Below are 22,600 nucleotides of genomic sequence, written 5' to 3'. Positions count from 1 at the left end.
CAGCAACCACAATCAGCTACTGACTATATCAAAACCAATCTAGAAGTTCTCTCCAAAGACATCCATCCAATGGACCAGATTGAATTGCAAAAACAAACCGGTGAAATGGTATATTCTACCTTGGCAGACAAAACATTATTGGCTCATAGATTGCAAAATTCATTGCACAATACTTCTGCCCAACTAGAATTAGAGAAAGCCTCCTCAATGGCTAAGGATAATAGAATCAAATCCTTGGAGGAGATTATTATAGAGTTGGGACATGATCCCAAGGATCCTAAGGGCATTCAGGCCTTGATCAAAAAGAAAGAGGAAGACATAGCAGCCCTCAGAAGACAACTCAGGCTGCCAGCTACAATACATCCTCAAACTACAGAGGTGGCACAACAAAAAGAAGAGGAGGATGTGGTTACTTTGCTTATGAGGATGCATAAAAGACTGATAGAAACAGAGGGTGCCTTGGAGGCATCACTACAAGGGAGACAGGGAGAGTTGGCCTCTCAGCCAATTCAAACAACTCACATTCTTATAGTTGCTCCCCCTATGGTCACTACAATAGTCCCTCCTACTGATCCAACATCAATAATAGGTACCTCAACTCCAACCTCAACTTCAGCAGCAGTTTCAACAACAACTACAACAACAACAGAGCAAGAGGCTAGCCTGAGTATGGAGGAGATGATGAAAGAAATAAAGGCTCTGGAAGTACAGATGGCAGAATTGAAAGAGGCCAAGGAAAAGCTGGCCAAAATTGAGGTAAGATATGAAAAATCAAAGATGGATGTAGCAGAGAAGATAAGGGAAGTAAAAACCTTGGAGAAAAGAATAAAGGAGCTGGAGAAGGAGCTTACTCTTGATAAGACTCTAGCTGAAGTCAAGAAAATTTTGTGGGCCAAAATTGGCCAATCCATTACTGACCAATGGCAATCAATTGAAACTATACATGAGCAAATGGAATTGATAGGCTTAGCTCAATTTGAAAATCAAAAGGCTAGAGCATCATTAGGAAATATGCCTGAGCAAGCCAATAGAATGATTCAATTTCTGAACACTCATACCAAAGAGCAGTTGGCAGCAATAGGTATCAGGAACAGGACAGATACCATCTTACTAGTGAAAAGGGTGCTGACCCTAAGGAATTTTGTGCAAACTCTGGAAAGAAAATGCCAAGAAATGCAGGCAGAGGTAAATGACTTCAGAATAAATTTTGCAGCATTACAAAGCAGAGGGCTACCCAATTTGTTAACCAGCACTGGAAGACTGCTATCACATGAGTAATATTCCAACAGGGTAAATAACTATGCCTCCAATCAAATTACAACATCCTCAAGCACCTCAAAAGAAACAGGGCCTCCCTCTGGATAGAGTCTTTATGACAAACTAGAAAATTTGTTCTACATTAAACATGAGATAAACCATCCTTTTGAAGTCCAGCCCAACTTTTATAGATACACTGAAGCTGATGAAACACCGATAAAGATACAAAGACATCAGTTGCCTACAGAGGACTGGTGGAAAGGAATGCTGGAGACATTGCTCAGGTAATTTAGTTTATTTTTCTTTTGATCAGCTACAGGTCAGCAGATACAGAGGCACGGTCCACCTGTCAAAGGGAAGAGAACAGAAAAAAGCAGAAATTGAATGGTGACTACATCTCATTAATGAAAACTAAACACTAATGACGAGGTCAGAACAGCAAGACAGCAACATAGCAACATCAAGGCAGCAAACGCAGAATGAATGCGCAACAACCAGCCGACTTACTCAGCCCAGAAAGTCAAGATACCTCTGACAAATTACACAGCTAGCACATTCGTATTCACTGCAGCATTTATTTCCCTCATATACTACTTCTTAAGGGTTGGTAAATGAAGTTATGACTTCAAAACTTATCTTCACAATATTTTGTATCTCCCTGTTTGTATAAATACCTCCCCATAATATGTATTTGGGGTTGGTGATTTTCTCTCTGGATTGCGCTGTAAATTCTGAGACTGTTTTAATACAAAAGCTGTTGAAGTTCACTATTGCTGACCGTCTGGATGTGGATTTGATGTTCTGATACCTGCTATAGAATTCCTGTGTCACTCAATGGAACAATAAGTTATTCTAAACTATGTTTTATGTTTTCTGTGTTTGCAAATTTCCTATATGTTCCATAATCTTGGTAACAGAGAAGAAAGAATAGCCAAGGATTTGTTTAAATGCACCCTGTGTTCAATCTTTGCTATTAATTGTGTTTTCTTCAGAATTAATCATAAATATGAATTCTTAATTTCTCATGTTTGCACTAATTCCTTCATTTTGAATACTATTTAGGAATTCTTAATTGCTCCTAGATAATATTCATGCACTTTCCCTCTGCCAGCATAATGAAAGATTCTTGATTGCCTTTCATTCCCTGACTTCACTCCATCAATTTTAAATTTGAAAATTGTTCCAAAACTGCCTATCTTGCTCTATAGCATTACCATTTACCCAAGAAACACTTTCAGCAGTACACCATCATTGACTCCATTGCCCAATAGTATAGACTGTTTTGGACTTGCATCCCAGCTCTGCCTGAAATCACCATCCAACAAATTAAAAACAAAACCCTGCACATCATAACTAGCCTAAAATACTTCAAAACAAAGCTAAATTAAAAAGAGAGAGCCCTCTCTGGTTGCAGGTAGGCTAGAACCTGCAGCTAAAAGATTGGTTAGTGGTTACCTCGGCTGTATTCCCTTCAGGAGGCAGGGAACAACCTGAGTGATAACACCACAAAAGGGAACTAAAGCACCCATGGGTAGGAATATGAGGACACTCATAGAATGCCACATTATCATTACTATCATCACCATCATCATGGGATAAGAAGGGAAAGATAGTATATACCAAAGGATTTTAAAAAGGATAAACCTCCTACCTTTGATGGAAAAATGAGGAGATTAGAGGATGTCAAAGCCCAACTACTGAGAATGAAGAAGTTTTTTTGAATCCATGATTATTAAGAGAACATGAAAGAAAATTAACAACTTTCATCCTAAGAGGAAAGGCTAATATATGGTGGGAATATCTGAAAAATTTAAAGGGCATAAGGGAAGAAGAAATATACTAGAAGGAGTTTGAGGAGTATTTCAGAAGCAAATATCTATCTGAGAGACACTTTGAAAGCAAGGAGAATGAGTTCTATGAGCTCAAATTGGGACAAATGATAGATAATGAGTACACCACCAAATTCCTAGAGCTGCTAAGGTACGTTCCCTACCTTAAGGAGCAGAAATAAAAGATTCAGTGTTAGGTTAGGGGACTGCCATAATATTTCAAGGATAGAAGCGAATTTGATGAGCCCAAGAAATTAGAGGGTTCAATTCAAAAATTAAATCATTTCTTTGAGCAGTCTAGGCGTAGGCCTGAATATAAATCAAATTGGAAAGTCAAGGGCAATGCCAAGTTTAAAGGGAAAAGTAAAAAGGAAACCAAGGGAGTGAGTGTGATTGATCCATATTTATGAAGGAACAATATAAAATAAGGATTTAATCAGCACAAAGATACAATGAAACATAACTTCAATAAATAAATAGAAACTACTGAAAATTGTTTACATATAGAAAATAAGCAAAATAACTCAGGCGATGATAGCTTATCTTTGAGAAGAGATGTGATGGCTATGTGAATTTTGAAATATGTTACAATGAGGCTCAAAGGAATTTTTATTATTGAGAAATAATGGAAAACCCTAAACATCCAAACCTAACCCTAGGAGGAAAAGTGCCAAAAGTTTGTGGGTCCTACTGGGATTAAGCTTGAACGCCAATTTCTCGGGATCGTAATTTGGGCATATGATCTATGTTGGAATGCACGATAATTTGTTAGAAATATATTCCTTAGGATGACAACATTTATTGACAAGTGCTTACCCTATGGGTGATGGGTTTGGCACATTTTCCAAAAAAATGTTGTTTAGGGCCTCAAAACGACTCCGAAAGTTTAGGACTAGAAAATCTGCCAAAACTAGAATTTTTTGTTAGAATTAAGGAAACTGAAAGGAAACCTGTCACACGGAATGAGTCGATCTTGCGGAACAGATAAACCTTCCTAGAAATCCAAGGATGTGTAATGACAAGCAAGCCAATCAAAAACTATCTTTCTCTAAATATGCATTTATAAACAAAGGCAATCAAGTGTTTAGGCCTACCTTGGGTCCAATGCTAGTTTGTGGAAGCCTTGCTCCTTTGATCCAAATGAGCTCCCTTGTTGCACACCTGCAAACACAAACAAGCAAACAAATTAAATAGCACCTGAAAAACCAATATCATAAAACATATCTAACATGAAGATCAAGGAATTCATGAAACAATGACATAGGACAAATTGTTGAGAAAAATGAATCTGATTGCATTAATTCAAATCAAAGAAGAACTTTACAACCTGTGCCTTGATGCTGTACAAGCTCCTCCCAGGGTCCAGCAAGAGGTCTCCTCTACTTTGACAAGCTTCACTCACTTCCCAATGAAACCAAGAGGTATGTGATCTCTCCTCTCAAGCTCAACTAAGAAGTCCTCATTCCACCAACATTTACCCTCAAAAATGTTTAGCTTCTAACCTCCCTAGCACTCACCCCAATGCCTTAATTTATAGTGCAATGGAGGGAAGTTACCAGGTCCTCCTTCAAAGGGATAAATCCCTCCTTCAAAGGGATAGCTCCTCTCATCAAGGGATTAGCTTCTTCTCTTTTGGGATGCATGAACCACCTTAGAGGGAACAATCAATGTAAAAATTCCTTCTAGAATCATCTAGAATTAACCCAAAGTGAGTTTTTTATAATAAACTTGCACCTTTTTGACTTTCACAGGGGTCCGCACCCACTCCTTTAGGGACAGAGCGGGCAGGTCCGCAGTTTTTGTGAATAGGGGGTGCGGGACCGCAGGTAACAACGAGAGAAAGTGCGGAACCAGAGATTTTATTGATTTTCAATGTCTTTCTCTCATTCTCAAAGCTTGACTTGAAGAGCTGAGGTTTGAGACTTGCTTAGGAGGACAGTACAAGTGATGATAGACCCATACTGACTGCAAATAGTCATGGTGACGATATTTTTGTGTAACAGATTGCCCCCTAAAGTGCGAAGTCTGTAGTAGATGAGGATTTCATTTATCATTTAGGAAGAGTGAAGTACTTTATCATTTAGAGGATCATCTTGTGGAGAGCCCGGTCGGAACCTGTAAAAACATTCAATGCAAGATACATATATATATATATATATATATATGAGATCATATCATCGCTCAGGTAGGCATTCCCATACTTAGATCAAAACTGACTAGAAAACTAACTACTGCTCTGATACAGGAATGATCTTGTAATACATCACAAGTATAGACACATGTAGACACAGTATGGACGCAACCATCTGTTTATGAATAGTCCACAATATAATGAATACAAAATTCCTCGCATCCTGGATGGTGGAAACTAGATCCAGGGTCTTCATTTCTACTTCCCGAAATAGTACGATTCTATCCATGTGAATGAGTGTGTTGAAGTTGAACATGGTAGAAACCACTTGATTACCAGTCAATGATGTAAACTGTTAACAAGTGTGAGAGAAACCACCAGTGATGTCAATGGCTCTCAAAGTACCCAGTACAATACATGAGATGTGAATAGATGTGTTGACGTTGAACACGTCACGGAATCCTTTGATCGAAGGTCAATGATGCAACCTATCGTCAAAGGTGAGAAACCTGCCATTGAGGCATGCAGATCCCAAGGTACTGACAATTTCTAGATCATCTTTCTAGATAATGAGCTGAAGTCGATAGAAAGCGATCCGTCGTAGGCAAGCCCACAACACGAAATCATCGATCAAGTTGAAGAAATTTAGTTGCAAGGACTGACTCAGGGATGGTCAAGATGGATGACATATATTTTGCAGATGAATGGCTTATTGGAAGTGACCTCTTGAACACATAACGACACAACAGATGGTTTGGTGACAATTGACCCAAAGTTAATACCCAGAAACCGGCTGAAGACTTTCAATGTGGTTTGATCAACTGTTAGACAAAGGATTTCCCAACCCAGGTGAATAAAAGTGTCGTGTTCAAGAGTGGTTATAAAGTATGATGCTCATTTTTCTCTCTTTTCCCCCACCATTTCTGGCAAGTACCTCTTTATTTTTGACAAGCTTGAGGAGGATAACATTTGCTTGATTATAAGCTCATCCTTTGGATGAGTCCAACTTAGTTTAAATTCGAACCCTAAGAAGGAGTGGTTCGTTCCTGTTTGTAATTGAACAGGTCCTTTACTGTGGAATTTTAACGAGTCCAGTATAGGAGAAACTCGGCGTTTTTCATTTTTAGAGAGTCTGAAAAAACTTAAGAAGACTCCAGGGTTAACCTTTTTCATAAATTTGTGTCTCCCAAGCCCGAAAAAGTATAAAATAATACTTGAGAGAATCGCTTGATCTTTACGACCAAGGAGTACTTTTCGTAATTAGTGCCCCTGATCCAAAAAAGCAAAAAAAGTGATCAATGACACGTCGTTTTATAACCAATATCGAATTTGAAATGGCAAAAATCCGGCAATCTTTTCACGTTTTTACGGTCAGCAAAGAGTTGTAAGTGGACTGTCTTTTTAGTTCCGTTTTAACGAGTTTAAAAAGAAAAACTCGGCGATATTTTCATGTTTTAGGAGTCAGAAAAGAGCTTAAAGGTGACTCTAAATGTTTTTCGTTGAAAATGATAGATTTCGCCTGAATAATCCGTTATCCTGAACAAAAATGCAAACATTACTCATACCTGTTTGAAATGGATAAAAATGCTGCAAAAATTACCTTTCTAAAGTGAAACATAAACAAATTTGCAATTCATTTATTCAAAAAACTTATAAAAAGGGGTTTTGTCAATTCATTTTTACCGTTTGAGATTTGGGTGAGAAAATAGTGCTTTTGTTCAGAAACTTCCTGTGAAGATTGCGGAAAATCCAACCGTCGGAATCGAACGCCGTCTTCTCCAGGTAATCCACATCATCCTACTCTTCAATTCCAACCATTTCAATTTTTGTTTTAAGGTTTTGTTTGATTTTTTAGAGGGCTTTTAGGCTAGAAATCCGCATGCGGGGGCCTGCAGGCATAACACTGGCAGCCCGCGAACCCCGACTTTTTCTCAATGGGGAAAAGGTCGGGGGCCCACACCTTCCATGAAGGCAAGGCGCGGATCCACGCACTGTCTCTAATACAGAGAGTGCGGTCCCCGCGGCAAGGGTTTTTAACCCAAAAATTCTCCAAATTGACCTCAACAATTTAATTTCTAGCATTCTAAATTGCCTTTTTGTTGGATGTAGAGTGTACATCATGCTAGATTGGCGAGAATGGGAGCATGAGGATGTGGATGCTGCCGCATTCCAACCTTCGATTGATGCATTGAAGGCGTGTGGCTTGTACAAATTCTGGACCATAACTGGCATGAGGGCCTAGGTGGATTTCTTAGAATGGCTGGTAGACAGGTGGAGCATACAGGATCAGTGCTTCTTCATTAGTGGTCATCAGCTCGAAATCGAGCTGGAAGACATATACTTTTTGACTAGTTTGCCTGAGAGAGGTGAAGACTTGACCCTATTCGGGGCTAGGCCAGGTGGCCAGTCTGTCGATAGCCTCTTACTAGAGTTCTGCAATAACCAGACTAGAGACAAAGGGATAGACATTAAGACCATATCCCGTCCTGAACTCATGGTGATCGCGTTTACTGTTACCAGACTTTGCGGGAGTGCCGCACTACATGTTGCCACCGAATCCCAAATGCAGATGGCAGTTGACTGATTTCGAGGCACCATCTTCAACTGGTGCAATGTTGTGTTGGCTAATGTAAAATGCCAACTGACCAGAGCCAAAAACGGACAACTGAAGACCTTTGGTTATGGGGCTTTGGTTGTGAGCTTTGGTCTAGAGAGGGTTCCAATGTTGATCCCACAGCACCTTATTGTTGGAGCTGGACTTCCTCGAGAGCCCAAACTGATGCAAAGGGTTGCAGTTATGGCCCGTCATCCGGACGAGGGGACAGAGGTTGTTCGATTCAAACCTAAGTATTTCCATTGGTTGGAAAACTAGGTTTTTGCTATTCAGGACTTCCCTTACGCTGGGGTAGATTTTCGCGGTGACCCAGACATGGCTCTTCCACCAGGAGAGCAATGGGATGACTCAGGTAAAATTATTTTCAACATTTTCCTAATTTAATTTTTTTTTGTTTTTATGTCGTCCCAAAACTGATAGTAAAAGTTTCAAATGCAGATGTGGGTCCACAGCGACCAGCTGCGCTCCGACCTTACGAAAGGAAACAACCAGCTGCAGTCGTGCCAGCCCCACAGGACGAATCAGCAGAGACCTTGGCCGAGTTGGAGAGTCATCTAGAGCACTTGACAGGAGACATTCCAGAGACCAGCATAGGTGACATTCCTCGTTGACTTCAGCGCTATGTGATTGGGGTCCCAGGACCTTTTAGGAGGTTCCTTTGCAAAGTGGCCTGTGCAGTGGTTTCTTATCGAGATCATCACCAGTGATAGGATGATCGCCTATTGTAGACACATATGACATTTTTGTTTTTTGTACTTATCATTTTTTCCGATCATAAGGTGTCTTTCAACCTATGATCGAGGACGATGTATTTTTGACACACTCCTATCTATATATCTATATATATATATATATATATATATATATATATATATATATATATATATATATATATATATATCACTATTACTGACTTTTCTTGTAAATCATGTTATGGAATGGTTTTAAATTTACATGTATGATTATTGCAAATGTCTACTTAACATTCGAGAGGCAGTTGCATCTGCTAATGTATTTAAAGATCTTGGAATATGCTGATATTCAATATAATCAAATTCACGTTCCAAGAGACGCACTCTCAAAAATAATCTCAATAATACTGGATTTCTAATGGCATATACTCTATTAAGTTGTAATACAACGAGTTCAGAATCTAACCTCACTATCAAACTCTGAATCCCAAATGGAATAGATTCAGATAATAACTCAATCACTGCACTATACTCGGCAATGTTGTTCGTTGTTTGACCGAGGCTTACCCCATGCATAGATACCAACTCGTCAGAGGGCGAATAGATAACCCAAGCTGCGGAAGAAATATTCTGTGTATTACGACAAGCACCATCAGCGAAACCAATGTATGTTTGGAGAGGCATCGACATCTGCAATATCAAGAGTAAAACCAAGATAAGTAGGAATACTGACGAAAAACACTCTCTAAGCTAAGCACACTTTTTAAACTAAAACACACCAGCTAGAAAGAAAACTATCCTAACTAAAAATCTCCATACTCATTCTTTTAAGCACAATACCTCTTCAGGTAAAGACCATTTCTGGGTTTACCTAAAGAGTTCCCGTCAAAGTCTACCAATTCATAGTCCCCTTTTGCTAGCTTTCGCTTGACAACGTAGGGACCATGCCACATAGGAACAAATTTTCCAGCGCCTAATTTATCATTAGCTTGATCATACAATAAGACTAGATCTCCTTCCGAAAAATTTCAAGGGGTCACATTTCGATCATACTGAGTTTTCATACGCTTTGAGTGAGTTTTGATTGATAATGCAGCACATCTAATTGAGCCAAGTATAATAGACGTTTTTCCTCTTCGGAAGTGGCTGGAAGTAACTCGATGGCCATTTGCAATGACGGGATTTTGCATTTAATGGGTAACACAGCTTCCAGACCATAAACTAGTTGGAAAGGAGTGAACCCTGTTTACGTTTTTACTGAGGTTCGGTACACCCAAAGCGCTGAAAATAGCATGTTATGCCAATTTGACCGATGAATCCCAATGATTCGTCGGATCATGATGACTAAAACTTTGTTGATGGATTCAACCAGACCATTAGCTTGTGGATAATAAGGAGTTTAACTATCGTGACGCAAGCCAAGCTGGCCTATAAGTTCGGTCATCATAAAGTTTCGAAAATGATGTCCATGATCAGTGATGATCGCTTGTGGAACACCAAACCTAGCAATTATATGATTGAACACGAAAATTGCAGCTGTTTTTCCATCTGCCTCAAATGTAGACATCGCCTCGGCCCACTTGGTAAAATAATCTACTGCAAGGATTATATACGCATGCCCCCCGGCCGAGTGAGGGTTACATGTAATAAAATCGATACCCCATTTGGCAAAAGGACAAACGGCAATTATAGGGTGGAGAGGAGCAGGTGGAGCGCGCATCTTTCGATCAAAATTTTGGTAGTTGTGGCATTTTCGGACCGCGTTAATACAATCTTTAAACAAAGACGGCCAGAAGTAGCCAGCGCGCAATATCTTTTGGGTTGTGGCATACCCAAACATATGACCGCCACACGCTCCAGAGTGACAGTCATTTAGAACCCTTTCAGCTTCTTCGTGAGTTAAACAACGTCGAAAAACAGAGTTCGCCCCACAGCAATAAAGAGTATCTCCAATAATTCTAAATTGTTGGGACTAGAATCGTATTTTCCGACGTTCTGTCCTTGAAATTTCTGGCCGAAAGGATTGGGTCTGGAGATAAATGATGATATCCCCATATCATGGATCTAAAGTTCTGATTAGAAACAAGGATTCGTCCGCATTGGGCTCCTCTGCCACAATTTCCATATCAACACGCGGGAAGTCACACATTGACTCTGCAAAAACTAAAGATTTCTTAGACTTAGATTTTTCAAATTCCAAGTCGAACTCCTGCAGGATGACAATCCATTTGGAGTACTTGCCCCCTAGCAATTGCTTGGTCAAAATGTAGATCATTGGGTTGAAATCAGAAATTACTGTAGTTTTAGGTAGTAAAATGTAGTGACGAAAACGTTGGACAGCTTGAACAGCTGCCAATGCCAATTTCTCCACATGTGAGTATTTTAGCTCAGTTGGATTTAAAGTTTGACTAAGGTAATATATCACATGTTCAGTACCGAATTCGTCTTCCTAAACTAAGACCATTCCAATAGTGGAATGAGAGGCGGCGAGATACAAGAAGTAGTCCTGGTTGTAGTTGGGAGGATGCAATAACGGTGCATGGGTCAACGCGTGTTTCAGTGTATCAAAAGATTTCTGAGCTATCTCATCCCAATAGAATGGAGTGTTCTGTTTCAACAACCGAGTAAAACCCTTTGTAACCTCGGCGTAGTTAGGAATGAATCGTCGTAAAAAGTTTGCTTTCCCTTGCAAACTTTGGAGTTGGCGAAGACTCGAAGGAGGAGGCAATTTGACAATAGCTTCAACTTTCGAGGGATCGACGCGAATGTCGGCTTTCGAAACAACAAACCCCAGCAATCAACCTGTTTCTATACAGAAAACACACTTGTGTGGATTCAACCTAATCCGATAATGCCTACACCTCATAAAGATTGCTCGTAAATGGATGAGATGATCAGCCCGATGTAATGAATGAGCAGGCAGATCATCGAGATAGGGTTTCACAATGTGCTTGATGTCATGAAATGCATAAGACATGGCCCTTTGAAAAGTTTCCCTGGCATTCTTGAGCCCAAAAGGTAAATTGCAATAAGAAAATGTCCCCCATAGACAAATGAAAGCCGTTTTTGGTTGATCGGCAGGTAGAATATTGATTTGATTGTATCCGGAAAAACCATCCATGAAGGAGAATATTTCGTTGCCAGCACAATCATCAATGATTTGATCGATATAGGGAGTTGGGTAATTGTCCTTTGGACAGGCTCAATTAATGTCCCTATAATCGATACATATTCTTATTGTCCCTTGCTTTTTGTTAACCGAAACAATATTCGATACCCAATCCGTTAACAGGATCGGATAAATGAAACCTACTTTGAGTAATTTTTCAACTTCTGCTCTAATAGCAGCAACTTTTCTTGGGTGAATCTGATGCAAACGTTGCCGAACGGGTTTAGCATCCGGGTAAGTTTTGATTTCATGGACAATAATTGCGGGGTCAATTCCTGTCATTTCCTTATATGACCAGGCAAACACGTCGTGGAATTCTTGAAATAGGGCCTTATATATTTGAATTTCATTTTCTGTACACGAGGCACCTATATGAATGTTTTCAATAATTCCAGGCTTAACCGAAATAACAATAGGAAAAGTTCGAGAGATGTTTCCCAAATTTAACTCTAAATCAGGATTTTTCATTGGATTCTAAGGTTCCTTGACAAATTCAGTTGTAAAAATTGATGAAAAATCATTTTCAAAACGATCATTTTCGGGTAAGAACGAAGATCTGTGATGGAGATCTTCCCATGGTAAATCATCTACACATAGGATTTCAAAAATTTTCTCATCAGAGTGAACAAGTTCGGAAAACGTTGTTAAATCCGAGTTTGATGTGAAAAGTGATTCCTCATGGACCACATTCATTAAGTCGATTTTGGTTGAAGATGGGTCGGTAAACAATTGCACCGCCTCATACGCAATTTCATATGGACTCAAAGGGATAACATCACCAAATGAGTCTATCTCAGATTCAGAAGGTACTATCCAAGGATCATCATAAAAAATGGTGTCTGATGAAATCATATGAATGGTTGCAAAAGAAGACGATGCGTTGATTGGAGGAAAAGGAAAAGTTCCCAGTAAACCGAAATCTTTAACTAGTCCTACTCCAACATCCTTATACGGGATAGTCATTTTACCAACATGCTGAATTCTTTCAGAAGAGGCTGGGTCGGATGAAAAGTAAGCCAGCTGGTCTATTGTTACGATCTTTCCGTTGTGAGGAAACTTTATAACCTGAAAGACCGATGAAATGACAGCTGTCATAGCGTAAGACCAACTACGACCCAAGAGAAGGTTGTAATCTAAAGGGGCATCAACCACCTCCACATCTAGATTAACCGTTTTTCCTTCAACCCCTATAGGTAGATCCTGTAGAATGCCAAAAGGAGGAAACCCACGGCCATCAAAGGCCTTTAGAATTGTCGGGGATTGATTTAATGAAGGAGAACCAAGCAATCTCCAACATTGTATCGACATAATACACGTTGAGGCTCCCTCATCAATCACAGTCCTATGAATAAGCCTGTTTTTGACTATCACTGGGATCTGGAAAGCCACTTGATGAGGTAAACGTGGTGTACTATTTTCTAGATCGAAAATTTTTAGGTTCGAGTCCTGAATGTCAACAGCTCCTATAGCCGACAAAAGTAATTTACGATGTGATGGACATGATTGCAGCACTTCCAAAGCCGACATTGCTGAAGGTGAAACAGCTAAATCCTCAACAATATTATAGTTCTTAGCCACTCTCGCATGTGGATTGAAAGCTGACTTCCGAAGTATACCCTTGGCGGGCGGTTTGATTACTAAGTCTGGATTAGGTTTCCCGATCTGTAGTGGATCGGAATCGGGAGCTGAGGTTGATGGGTTAGAGTGAGAAGATTCTGCTTCTTTACCATCAACAGGACTTTTACTACCATAATCTTGCGATCGAGTCGCAATCCTAACATGGGACATCATCTATATGGGTTCTTCATTGGCATTCGAGGAAGAACCTATCATTTTACTGTCTTGACTTGGAAAAGGATCCTTCAAAACAGCAGGTGATTGGGAACCTTTGACAGTCTTCGCAACCTCTGCACGATGAGGGAAGTCTCTTGTAAAATGTTCTTCATCACAAATGAGACAAGGATAACGAGGTTTGCGTTTCTCATCATTGGATTCCGTTTTTTCAGGTTTCTCTTTTGAATTTTTATCGGTTTTATTTTTCTTCTTCCCTTTCTTCTTACCACCGGGTTTTGATTTGGCTGTAGATGACTCTACAACGTGAATATCAGCAGAAATCTCCGCGGAAGAATCTCCTGTCGGGGAATCTGGCAAGGTTATGATAGGAGAAGAATTCTTGGAAGATTTCTTCTTACTTTTGGTGTTAACCGTACCAATCATACCATCAGCAGCATGAGACCCTGAAGGAGCTGCAGCGATTTGATTTTGCTTAGGAAGATCCAGGATTTTCTCGTGTAACGTACCCGACTGAGTATAAACCAAGTCAAGGTACTGTGCTTGAGCAATTACTTGCTCCTCAGTAACGACTCCAGCCTTAGCTACATCCCCAGTGATCTTTGGCAACAAAGATTTTACGAACCATTCAGCCAAGATCTGATCCGGAATAAAAACCTTCACTAAACGCCATCGACGTCTCCATTCATGAATGTGATCTGAAATGTAAGTGGACGTTGACTGCTTTAATGAAGTTAGTAATTCTGTGGCATTGTCATATCTGACTGGCAATTGAAAATGAGTTAAAAACGAGGTAGCTAACTAACTAAAGTCATAAAAAGTGCCTCGCGGTAACTCAATGTACCACTTGGCTGCAAGACCAATTAGAGTGCGCTGGAAAAGCCTTAGACGGATTGAATCATCTGAAATGGAGTTAGACGCACACCAGAGGTGATAAGTCATCACATGGTTTGACGGGTCCTCTTCTGATTTGCCTTCAAACTTAGGAATATCACTAGGAAACTTATTCGGCATTGGCAGCCAAAACAGAAGATAATTAATGGGATCGTTCGTTAGGCACGACAAGGCGGGCAAGTCCAAAGTTGCGATAAATGGTAACTGACGATTAGGGTCACTAAAACTCTGGGTCATGAGACCAGCCCCAGGAGGAGGATATCCAGGATAACTTGGAATAGGAATTGCATTTGGGATATTGTATCCTCCTGGAAAACCAGGATTAACCGGACCGTACTGGGGTTGTTGAGGTTGTTGATATGTGTACCCTAGGTATGGTTGATACTGATAGACTGGCTGCTGCACAGCAGGACCGAATTGGTACTATCCCTGGTACGGTTGATAAGTAAATTGAGGTTGACTTGTGACAACCGTACTTGAACCAGGTTGTCCTACAGGCATCTGAACCGAAGTTTGAATTGTGGATCTAGATTGAGGTAAAGATGTCTGAGGATTTGATACAGGAACAATAGAAACCGGAGCTGTCGATACTCCAGAAGTACGTGGGGTAGATTGAACAGATGTTGCAGCAGCTGTTTGAGGCGGAGTACGAGGCGTACTAGGCCTAGGCTGAGAAACTACCAAAGGTACAAAAGTTTGAATAGTAGACTGGATAGGTTGCTGGGGTGTGTTAGTTTCAGTCTTTCCAGCCTTCCTCCAGTGATCAAATATGCTCTTACAAAGTGGTCTCAGAGTGTCAAGGTCAAATTTTGTCATTTCAAAGAGTCTTCAAGCAAAATTTGGTCACTAGGCATTAGGTCTAGGGTTTGCTTTCACTCCTTCTAAAGTTTTCCAAATGTCGGTCCATGTCATCATTTAGCTGAGTGTATCATAATTCATAGGGTTGTCATTATCATGTCAGTGTCTAATGAGTCATTTTACACCTTGTTCATGCTTCAGTTGCGCCTAGGCAAGGTCATTTCCCTCTCCTAGGGTTTTGGAGGTAATTATTCTTGGATGGTCAAATCATTAGCAAAACTTGTATCCAGATGTTCATACACCTTCCCCTATCCTTCATGTACCTTATTAAACACTTCCCATCCCTTAGATCCGCCAAATTCCTCATTTTCGCACAAACCCTAGTTTCTTGCTACAACTTGGCAATTTTCTAGGTTGGGCCTGTGTTTCGCCATTTTGGACCCCTTCCCCTCACTCAATATCTGATATTCCACTTTCCCCTACTTCCTAACATCCCTCCCTACTCCCTGAAATTTCCCCAAGAATTTACAAGCCCCTCATCCCCTTCATTTCGCTTCATTTCGACAAAATCTCTTGTTCCACACATCGGGATAAGTTTCACTCAAATGATGTTTCAGAGCAATAAAAGATGCATTTTCGAAAACTGAGAGAGGTTTTTGTTCAAAACATGCCAAGGAAGAAAAAATTCCTTCACTTTTTACACAGGTGTCATGGTTTTAGAGAACTGTCAAAAATACCATTGCCTCAGGAGAATCGAATGCACCTCTGAAGTGACCTTGGGAAAATCAAGTTTTCTCCTAGATTAGTTGGCCAAATGACTTTCTTGATGAGTCCAATGATAACTAGACACAAAGATCTTTCCAATGAGCTATCATGAGCTCAATTTGGAGTTGAGGAAGGCATCCAAAAGTTGACTGTAACAGCACTCTGCCTTGAGGCAGCCTCATTTGGCACATTTTGACCAGTCTTGGGAGATTTGATTTTTGACAGGGCAAATGAACTCCAAATTGAAAAATTCTAGTTTTGTTTGAAGTTAGACTCAAATACCTTTCCAACTAGCAGTCCTGCGCCCAATTTCAACACCGGGAAGGCCTCCAAAAGCCTCCTGCAAAATGCACTATGTAGCTGGGTGCGCGCTACGCGTCAGGGGCGCGCTACGCATCAGGCTGCCTTTCTCAGAACAAATTTGCACGTGCACTACACGTCAGAGGGGCGCTACGTGTTGGGCAAGGTACGCTACGCGTTGGGATTTTTGCTCAGAAATTCGTCAGCAAGTGTGCAACTCCTCCTCTAACTCAGTTAAAACACAGAAGCAAATGGGTAGGGCTAAAATTCCGATAAAATGGATACCCAGAGACACCTCAAGGAACATGACATTCATGAAGTGAAAGAAAGGATTGAAGAAGAAAGTAGAGGAACTGAGCATTCTGTGTGGAGTGGAGGCATGCATGGTATGTTTTGGCCCACAGATGGACCAGCAGACTGCATCAGAGCATCCTGATGTCTGGCCAGGGAAGTCAAAAGCTCTTGAGATCGTTGAGAGATACAGAAGCCTTTCAAAGGAAGAGCAAGAAAAGAAGAAGCTCGATAATTCCAGCTTCCTGGAGCAGAGGATAAAGAAGTTGAAAGTTGAATTGAGCATCAAAAGGAAGGAGAACAAGGAGTTGGAGATGGAGGCTGTGTATCCATGGGATACATGTTTGAATTTTTTGCAGATGAGCAGCTAAGAGATCTTGTGGATTATATAGATATTAGGCTTGAAACTGTGCATGGCAGAATAAACTTTCTCACTAGACATGAGCGTAAGATTTCCAATGGCGCTATTGGTGAGAGCGATATGGTTTCATTAAGGGACTTGGAATGTATTGACAGACAACCAATAGAAGGTGGTGGTTCATACAACTTCATGATGCCTTATCAGAATGGTGATGAAATCCTGAGTTCAGCTGGGGGTCATGTGAAGCCCTATCAGGGCTTAGAAGGTCACTATAAGGCACTCATGTCATCTTGTGGGACAACAACAGCAATAGACTATTATTCAAAGGCCAATCCCCTCTTTATTGTATCTTTGAAGGATTATCATTCACCTAGTTCCAAGGAAGTCATGAGTAATGGTGAAGATGATAGAATCAATGTTAGCAATAATCATATGATGGTTAATAAGAGTTTTCCTTTGCTGGGCATTGATGGTGTAAATCATATTCAGTCAAGCACAGGGAGTTGCTCGCAGTGGTGTTGTACCATCACACCATGCTCTATGCACAACCCTTTATATTCGACTTGCCCTCAACATTATGGTATGAATCCCAAAATCCAACAGGTGCAATTCTCTTGCGAGCCTCACCATCAGTAGTGGTTCAATGAGATGATAGAGTCACAAACCATTCAAAAGGTGTTAGGAGATGAAGGAACCAATTTCACCCACAACAACAGTGTTGGACCTCCTGTTCTGTTAAGTAGATTACTTGGAACCAATGACCAGAGTCACATCAAGAACATTCAAGATTTTGAAACCCTTAAAAAATAGAAAAGTTAAGGAGCATGGTACTTGATGATACACCCCCAGCTCAAAATTCAAAAAATTTGGAGCAATTTTGGTCAATTTTGAATTTTTTTTTGCTAAAAACAAGTTTTTGCCCTCAACGCGTAGCGTGCCGCGCGCTACGCTTAAGTTGGGGAGGTCCATTTCACAAAAACTCAACATTTTTGGATTTTTCATGACAAATTACACTTGCTCAGCCACTGCCAAGACATTTCATGGAGATTTGAGCCCCCAAAAGGTCAAAAAGCAAGCAAAAAATGACCTTCTGCCACTTTTTGGACACACAGGAAGCAGTCTTGGGAGATTGCATTTTTGGAGAGGACAATGGCCACCAAATTGAGAAATTCCACTTGGGCTGGAAAGTAGACATCCAAACCTTTCCAACAAGCCCACTTGTGCCTCATTTGGATGCCGAGAAGTGCCCCAAAATTGGGCTCAAAGGCGCGCTACGCATTGAGAAATGGCGCGCTACGCATCAGGACATTTTCTCAAATTTTCACCTTCAGCTCAGAAAAACGCAGCATTTGACCAGTTTTGACTTTTTGGTGGGATTTTTCATCCTCCTTGATGTAATTGATGTAATTTCATGTTGACATGACACTTTTTTACCTATTCTAGAAGATTCATTCATAAAATAGCAAAAAATTAATGAATGAATTGGTTTCCTAGCTTATAGAGGCAAGTTGTTTTGATTGCCTAGATTGTAGTGCTCAGTTTAGAATTGGTTGAAACAGCTCCTAGGATGATGAGCTCGACCCCTAGAGGCTAGGGAATGGGTTGGCATGCTCTATATTATGTATTTTCTAAATCATTTTCATGGTTGGAGAGGTTGGACTCTTGAGGGATAAGCTTAGACTGTGTTACTCTTTGTATCTCTACAATTTTGGCAAAGGAAAGGCCAGGATTTTGCAGCACTATTTGGGATTCCTGTGGTGATTTGTGTTGATGGTGTGTTTCTCTCATGTACTTGTAAGTTTGTTATGTGTACCATTTTCTTACTCTTCTCTTCTGCAAATTAAGTAAATGAAGTGTTAAGGTAGAATGCATGGTTTCTATGCTCTGCCTTTAAGTTTACTTAATATCTATGTTTTCATCTATTTAAGGAGAACTCCTGATGGTTTCTTGCTCTCCTTAGCTCCTCACCAGTCATACCTATCCATTCACTTCCTTCAAAGGCATCAAGACAATCTCCTACCTTTCCCCAAAAAGACCTCTGCAAAAACTGTGTCTCATCCCCGCACCCAAAATTGTCGTGCTCAGTTTTCCAACAAAACCCTAAAAATTTGAAATCAAACTTTCCCTATCAGTTTACTAGCCTAAAATCAGTGTTCTTTATTGGTCATCTCAGCCCTTTGAAGACCTTTTGCCGAGATAGACCCAGAGAGAGCCCTCTCCTGTCCTCGTAGGGCTAGCTACGAGGCTAAGTGGTTTGATGTTGCCTTGGATTTTGCCTTCTTCAGCCTGAGGCCAAATTCGAGCGCTAACAGGGTGAACCAGAAACTAAGGGTTGTCCAGTTTAAGATGACAACTGTACATTTGGTTGCAAGACCTGTTGAGTTTTCGATGGATCCCAAACTAAGTTCATTCCGGGGTACGGACCCATAACAGGTTGAGAATATGGAAGACCATAACCGGGTTGAGGGTACGGTTGATAATTCAATGGTACATTTCCAGATCCTTGAACATATGATTGACCGGGAGGTGGCTGGTAACCTTGAGTTGGGTACTGACCTTGGGGTTGATAACCCTGAGGTACGTACTGATACTTGTTATAGACATTTTTGTGCCTTACAGCTCTAAGCATGAAATGTCCATAATCCAAGGGATCCAAAGTCCCTAAAAGTGTTGTTCCTACCCCTAGAGGAACAAGGTCAACCAATGACAGCTTCTCCCAGAAGTTCTCCACCAGAAACTGCTCAAAACTAGTCAAATCAGGATCAATTCAGATGCTTCACTAGCTGGCTGCATTGCAAAGCACCCAAATACACTGGCTAGGTGTGTTGCAATGCACTTGAATGCACTACCCAGGTGCGTTGAGCGGGAAATGACAAGTGGCAGAGTCATTCAACGAGGTGGAGAGATAATGAAAGCTTCCAGAATCTTCTCCAATGACACTTGCCTCACTGAGTTCGACCAAGGATGAGTAAGAGGCTCTCAGCCTCCAAGTGGAAGCAAGAACTGACAGAGAGAAGCCACAAGTCAAAACATAAGCTGACTCATCCTCTCTGCTTACATCTATATATGGATCCCTCATCCCAGAGATCCAGAGGCTGGAATTTTGTACTTTGCAGAGAATTGTTGTTGGTTTTGAGATTGAGATTAGTGCATTGGGTGATTTATGCTTTGTTGGAGGTGAGGAAGGGATTCCTTTGCTGGGAGGTAGATGCTGGATCGGGACTCACTTGGTTGTATCTCCTCCTGGATCTTCTTATTATATCAATAAAACTATTTGAGTTTCTCCTACATGCTTGTGTATCAATGATGTTTTGTTATATTTGCATGTTTAGCTTAAATCTGATCCTAAGCTATTTATGAATGTAAATCTATGTCTTTGTGTAGTTTCTCTCTTCTGTGATCTTGCAGGAACTTGGTGAAGCTGGGCCAGTAAGGGAGCAGGTAGCTGGAAGCTGTCGAAGAGGAGAGCGATTGGATCAACAAACTAGCGCAAGACACATGTTAGTTTATCCTTCCTCTTCGTTTACATTTCATAAAGAAGAATACGAAAGTAGTTTTCCTTGTTTGTTGCTAAGGCACTGTCACACCTTAGAGTGGGATAGGGGCATTCTAAGTAGATACTTTTCCCAACAACAAAATGGCGACTCCGTTGGGGATCATGTCTAGTTAGTTTGTTTGTGTTTCTTTTGTTGTTTTCTTCATAAACACAGAAGTAGCAATCGAACTGCATTTGCCATTATCAAATGCAAAGTAGCGGCTACTTCAATCCACCCTTTGGATTTGTTTATGATTTGAACAGCTGATCCACAAATGCTCTAATTTCCCTTTGTGATAGCTCTTAGTCCTCCTTTAAATCATCCCTCTGATTGTATCTTACTGATTGCTTTTACTCGGCCAAAATCCATAGATTAAACTGCAAACCGTGACCCAGAACCCGGATAGAAGTCTCGTTTCTGCCCCAGCGCAGGCTCTGTGAATAGGTTCTGCATTTCAACGCAGGTCCCGAGAGGGCTACCTGCGCTGCAATTCAGTTTCTCTGTGCAACAGGTGCGCTGATCAGCGTTTGCCCAGTGCAGCTGAGGTTCTTTGCTTCATTTTGTCCAGTTTTATCTCTGATTTTTGCAGACTGTTATCAGTGTGTGTACCTATCTGAAAACCCCTTTTCTCTACCTTAATTTCACCTCCTTTGTACAAAAAGACTGTAGATGTTCTTTGTGTGTTTGTTACATCATTTACAGTTTTCCATTGAAAAGTAAAATAGTCATACTGTCGTCCTTAGATTTAGATCTGTCGTAAGTGTCGATTTTGATCTTAGGAGAAAGTTTCTTTGCTGTTGACAGTTGATTATACTTTTTACTTTTACTTTGGTTTGAATTTGTCTCTTTCTAGTGTCGAAACAAGTGTTTACTTCAAAATCATAAAGTGTCGTAATCTTCTCTACCTTTTTTGATTTCGAAAAAAAATCTTGTTTGTGTTGTTCACTTGAAAGCAAATTCAAATTTGTACATCAACTTTCTTTTTAGGCATCAATATTAAGAAAGTGAAAACAAATACATGCATATGTGCATTTGCATATTGATAGTTTGTATGGTTTGATTTAGGAAAAGTGCATTTACAGTGTGCTCTTTGCTCTTTGAGAAAAGATTGTCTTTCTTTTCCCCTTGTAGCTAGGATTTTCATTTTTGAAAAGAGATAAAAGCTTGCTTATCATCTTTAGATTGCATTTAGGAATTACATCTACATCTCGTGGTGATCCAAAAAGGCAAACTTCTAAGAAAGATCAACTTAAAATAAATTGAATGAATCTAACAACGCTTTGGAACTTAACGCACAACATAGAGGTCTAGGCTAGAGACGTGTTCCAGCGTCGTAAAGCCTGGTAACTGTTGTCCTCACTGATGGTTGGGTGATTCCTCCACTGTGAGACAATAAGTGCCAGTACGGATTGTGCTCCCATGTACCGTCGAGTATATATTGGGAGACCCCTATAGGCTTAAAACCTTTTATCCATAGGAAGCCGTGTCGGCCGCCCTACTGATCGCAATGCATTGAACACAGCATTCAGGAAGATTGACTGTCGTACCGTAAAACGTATTCTGCAATTTTGTCACTTCAGGCTCATTAAAAATCGAAGGAGACTAGAGTCATCTTTTGTTTTTTCTTGACTCTTTAAAATTGAAAAAACAAGTTGTGTCCAAGCGTTGTAAAATTTATTTTAAACGGAATATTCACACCCTTTTCCTACGTTGATCTTAGGTTGAGAAAATAGAGTCTACCAACCAAGGAATTCCCCTTGGTGGAAATCCTAGTCCCTTCTCCTCTTGGGGAGATGTTGGTGCACCCCATATGGCCACATTGTCGCTTCCAGGACTGACAATTGGCTTGCTAGTCTGGCTCTTCTCAACCAATGTTGTTCAGAACACCACTATTCCTTAACAATCGAATCAACAGTTAGACCAGTCCAGAGTTACCCACCAACCTTCTACTTCCTCTAATTCTTCCTCTCCTCCTTCCTCTTCTCTTGATGGGGCTGGCAAAGCCAAAAGTCAAGCTCCTAAGGAGAAGAAGGAAAAGAAGAAGAAAGAGAAGAAGAAGAAGGAGCCAAAAGCGAATGGGGGCAAACGAGTGTCGTCTAACTAAAATCCACACACTGCACTGACCAGGCCTAAATCGCCATGTGTCATTTGCAAGGGAGACCACTTTCACAG

General features: G+C 40.6%; 1 pseudogene; it reads left to right on the top strand.

Annotated features, from left to right (window-relative positions):
- Positions 1-16,491: 16,491 nt before the first annotated feature.
- LOC149204401 (MADS-box transcription factor 4-like) lies at positions 16,492-17,528 on the top strand (annotated as a pseudogene).
- Positions 17,529-22,600: the final 5,072 nt, after the last annotated feature.

This window comes from Pinus tabuliformis, chromosome 1_2, assembly GCF_031772625.1.
Source record: "Pinus tabuliformis cultivar Carrire ecotype Pingquan chromosome 1_2, CPIR1, whole genome shotgun sequence".
In the NCBI taxonomy this organism is placed as follows: Eukaryota; Viridiplantae; Streptophyta; class Pinopsida; order Pinales; family Pinaceae; genus Pinus; species Pinus tabuliformis.
The sequence above is the reverse complement of the archived record's forward strand: the minus strand, read 5'-3'. Positions and strand labels throughout refer to the sequence as shown.